This window comes from Glycine soja, chromosome 18 (genome assembly GCF_004193775.1).
Source record: "Glycine soja cultivar W05 chromosome 18, ASM419377v2, whole genome shotgun sequence".
Taxonomy (NCBI): Eukaryota; Viridiplantae; Streptophyta; class Magnoliopsida; order Fabales; family Fabaceae; genus Glycine; species Glycine soja.
The window spans coordinates 22,299,594-22,304,973 of record NC_041019.1 but is presented as its reverse complement, the minus strand read 5'-3'; positions in this window follow the sequence as shown (position 1 = coordinate 22,304,973).

Sequence of the window (5,380 nt, the reverse complement as noted above, 5' to 3'; positions counted from 1 at the left end):
TGCCATTTGAGGAGTGTTTTTAGGATTTCAATCGGTTCAAATGAAAGAGATTGAAAAAAGATGAAGTTTGGGCTTTGCGGGGAGTGATTTGGGCAAGAATTGAGTGTGATATGGCTGGAAGAAAAATTGGGGGCGAGGGTTTTCGAGAGAGAGAAAGGTTGTAGATTTCAGAATTTGAAATTTGAATATATAGATGCAGGGACGCGTCGTAATCGATTACACAAATATGGTAATCGATTACTAGAGAGCAACTTTGCCAGAAATAACTGCTTGTAATCGATTACACTATTATGGTAATCGATTACCAGTGGTTATTTTAGCCAGAAAACAAAAACAACAGGTTTTTTAGGGGAGAAGAGGTTTTGAGTTACTATCAAAGTATTTTTCTATGAAAGCTAATTTGAAAACACTTTATGAGTAACTTTTTTAATCATGTAATTTACATATTATGTCATGCAAAAAAAATATTTAAAAAACATGAAGATAATCAATTTTATCAAAAACAATCAAAACACATGCAAGAAGAATATTGATTTTACTTAACTATATGAATGAATATATCATGCAAATAGGATAAAATCAATCAAGCAAATATACTCATGATTTCAAACAATCATAAGACAAACAAATAAAGAATTGTTAGTCATCATAGTCAAATTGTTTGAATAAAAATTTCAATTTTAAGAGAAATTTTAATAAGATAATGGTTTTGATATTACCTTTTTCAGAATTGAAGTGTCTAGATCTTCAAAGATGAGGATCATGCTTTTTCTCCTTGTTTTTTTTATCCCTGAGAGACGTTCTCGTCACTTTCATAATCTTTAGTTAGAAGATTAATCTCCTTTTCTGAACCATCGGATGAATCATTGTCATCCCATGCAATGTATGCTTTCTTAGTTCTTCTTTCGTCAAATCTTTTCTTTTCACTTTTCTTCGACCATTCTTCATTTGACGGACAGTTGGCCTTGATGTGACCAATTTGGTTGCATTTGTAACACCTAAGGACTTGAGAATCCTCTTGTGATTTTCTTCCATTATTAAAATTCTTACGCCTATCAATTCTTCTTTTCTTGATGTATTTCTGAAATTTCTTAACAAAGAAGGAAAAATCTTCATCATCTGAATCTTCTTCTTCGTTTTCTTCTTGTATTGAAGATGAGGCTTTAAGGGCTATGCTTCTCTTCTTTTTTTCATTTTCTTCATTCTGATTGAGGTGTTGAAGTTCCATCTCGTGTTCCTGCAATTTACCAAATAAAGTGGCAAGAGACATGGAAGAGAGATCTTTGCTTTCAGAAATAGCAGTTACCTTGGGCTGCCATTCCCTACTTAAACATCTTAAGACTTTATTAATTAAATCCTCATTAGGAAAAACTTTTCCTAATGATGCAAGATGGTTTACAATATGTGTAAACCTTTTTTGTAAACTCTGAATGTTTTCATTTGGATTCATTCTAAATAACTCATATTCATGGGTAAGGGTATTTATTCTAGACCTTTTTACATCTGTGGTTCCTTCATGGGTTAACTGGAGAGTATCCCACATATCCTTGGCATTAGTACAATTTGACACTCTAAAGTACTCATCTATCCCTAGGGCTGAAGTGATGATATTTTTGGCTTTGAGATCGTACTAGATTTTTCTCCTATCTTCTTCTGTCCACTGATCTCTAGGTTTTTGGGTTGAAGTACTTGTGCTTACATCTACTATAGTGGGTATATGTGGTCCTAATTCTATTGCTTTCCATATATTTAGATCTATGGCTTCAATAAATATTTGCATGCGGGTTTTCCAATAATGGTAACCCTCACCATTGAAAATGGGTGGTCTGTGAATAGAATTTCCTTCAGGAAACAAGGGATTTGAGGAGGCCATCCTACAAGAAACCTGCTCTGATACCACTTGTTGGATCAAGTGGCCTCAGAATAATTAAGAAGGGGGGTTGAATTAATTATTCCTAAACCTTTACTAATTAAAAATTACTCTTTTAAGGCTTTTACTAAATTGTTAAGAGAATGAGGAGTAGAAGAGAAACTTAACAGAAAGTAAAAGCGGAAATTAAAAGCACAACGGAAAGTAAAAGAGTAGGGAAGAAGGAAACAAACACACAAGAGTTTTTATACTGGTTCGGCAACAACCCGTGCCTACCTCCAGTCCCCAAGCGACTTGCGGTCCTTGAGATTTCTTTCAACCTTGTAAAAATACTTTTACAAGCAAAGATCCACAAGGGATGTACCCTCCCTTGTTCTCTTTGAAACCCTAGTGGATGTACCCTCCACTAGAACTGATCCAGAAGAGATGTACCCTCTCTTGTTCTCAGTCAAACCCAAGTAGATGTACCCTCTACTTGTACCACAAAGGATGTACCCTCCAATGTGTTAAGACAAAGATCTTAAGCTATTAAACCTTTGATACTTTGTGAATGGGGATACAAAAGAATTCTCAGGCGGTTAAACCTTTGAACGCTTTTGTATTAGGGAATGGGAAGAATCAAAAGAATTCTCAGACCATGTCATGTTGAATCTTTGACAAGGGAGAAGGGAGACACAAAAGAATTTAGGCGGTTAGTCCTTTGTTCTTTTGGAAAAGGGAGAAGAGAGACATAAAAAGAATTCAGGTGGTTAGTCCTTGGCGAATTCTTTTTGGCAAAGGGAGAAGAGAATGAAAAGATGAATAGCACAAGTTTTCAAGGTTTAGAAAACCAGAAAACTTCAGAAAGCTTTTGGTACAAAGAAGAAGAAGAAGTTCAAAGAGATTCAAAGATATTCAAGGCTTGTAAAGGATTGTATGAATAATTGTTCAAGATTGTTGTTAGAAAGATTGATTGAAAATTCAAAACAAAGCCTTGCTTTTATAGACTCTTCATGTCTGGTCAAGAAGGCCATTCAGAAGAGTTATAACTTTTAGAAAAACTTAAAACCCATTTGAAAAAGTCAAAACCTTTTTGAAGAGTTACATCTTTAGATTTTTCATAAACAAACACTGGTAATCGATTACCAAATTAGTGTAATCGATTACACAAGGCTTTTAAGTGAAAGGATGTGACTCTTCACATTTGAATTTGAATTTCAACATTCAAGGACACTGGTAATCGATTAGCAAAACATTGTAATCGATTACAACCTTTTGAAAATATTTGGAACGTTGTAAATTCAGTTTGAAAACTTTTTCAAACTCATTTTGATACTAGTAATCGATTACAACAATATGGTAATCGATTACCAGAGAGTAAAAACTCTTTGGTAAAGGTTTTGTCAAAGACTCATGTGCTATTCAAAGTTTTGAAAAAACTTTTTAATACTTATCTTGATTGAGTCTTTTCTTCATTCTTGAATCTTGAGTCTTGAATCTTGATCTTGATTCTTGAGATCTTGAATCTTGAATCTTGATTCTTGATTGTAGACTTTCTTCTTGAGTCCTGAATTCTTCTTGATTCTTGAACTCTTGACTTGTCCTTGATTCACTTGAGATTTTCTTTGATTCACTTGAGTTGTTCTTTGATCTTTTGAGCTTTTTGTTCATCACCTTTGTCATCATCTTTTGTTGTCATCATTGTTATCATCAAAACACCTTTGAATCATTTTTTATTCATCATGAAGTTTTGCTTCCACAGAAATACATTGCTATGGATGAACACACTCATCAACTGGAATGAGATGATGCTAAAAGATTGTTGGTTAGAATATCGACACCAAAGGAGATAAGGTATCATTCAAAAATCCGAATTAATGGCAATGTGTATCAAGTGAGGATTGTCAAGGAAGTGGCACAAGGAGAAAACAAGTGTCAATGCATATTGTGGAGATACTCCAAATCGTCATAGGAGGCGAGCTCAAATGATAGTGTTTATGGCATGGAGTGTAACTCATCTTTCTCTAAATTTGACAGAGAGTTGAGTTTGTTGGAGAAGCGTGAGGTGGTGAAGGTCAGGTAAACGAAGGATATGATGATCAGAATACCCAGAAGGAAGAAGAGTCAATGGGTTACCCAACAGGCCATGAACAAAAAGAAATTCAAAATAAAGTTAATGACTTTGACCTCTTTTCAATCATATAGCCTAGTTTGGTACACCAAAACGACATAGGCAACAAAAAGGTGGAAGATAGGGGGCAGAAAGGGTTGCATAAAGAAGAAAACTCTGGGGAGAGGAATTGTCAACCTATTTCACCTATGGGGGCATAGAAGCGATAGAGGCAGAGGCATAGTAGTAGTGTATCATAAGGGGAAAAGTGGGGGAAAAAGGGACGTATCATATCACATCGGTAGTAAAAAGAAGTCTATGGAAGTTTTGAAAATGGAAATGAAGGTGGGACCCATGATAATGGGGTAATTGGACATCTTTTGATTGTAGAAAGTGATGGAGGAGTGGAGGGGCACATGTATGTGAATGGGGAGATATTGGCTTACTTGGGCCACAATGTGAAGCTCAAAAGAGCACAAATAGGGGAAAGGAGTGTGCGACCCAACTTTTGCACTCACAAAATAAAGATGTTGGGGCGATAGTGATGGAAGGATGCATAGAAAATAATTTGGGCCTACCACATAACAAAAGCCATGAGGTGGTGGACTTTACAGGGGACTATATAAATTTGGTTAATCAATAATGAAACTTATAGAGGGAGATTGAGGCTAACATTGAGATGTGCAAGACTTCATAGCAAGGGGAAAAATAGGTTCTATTCATGGTATAACCAACATTCTTTCTTCATCAAATTATGGGATGTCAAAGGTGGAAGCTTTTAAATCTTGCGTGAATAGTAAAAGGAGAAGACATCCCAAGCCAATGGTAGCTGAAAACAATAACAATCAGATTGATAAATGTATTGTTAATTGCAATAAGGGGTTTTGGTGAAATGATGAAGCTATTAAAGCACAAAGTCTATGGGAAATTGGGAATAAATTGGGTGTCACTTTTCATGGTATGGATGAAGATAATATAAAATATTTTATTCAGATGGAAAAAGGGACAAGGAAAAGGCATTTAACAGCAGTAGGAGACGTCAAGAGGGGGGTCGTCGAGTTCATCAATGAAAGTGTTATCATATAATATAAGGGGGTTAGGGGAGGGTCAAATGGAAGATTGGGAGGAAAGTAATTGCAAATGAGGAGGTTCAAGTTTGATGTTTGCAAGAAACAAAGAGAGATATGATTGAGGATAGTATGTGTTATGCTATTTGGAGAAGTAACGACATCAAGTGGAGGATGAAGCCAACAATTACTACAACATGGAGCTATTTTTTTTATATGGAAGGAAGATGACTTTGAGGTGCATAATTATTTTGAAGAGGAAGGTTTCTTAGGGTTACAAGGGGTGTGCAACAAGGTAGACAAAGAGGTGATTATTGTTAATGTGTATGCTTCATGCAATATTGACAAAAGAAG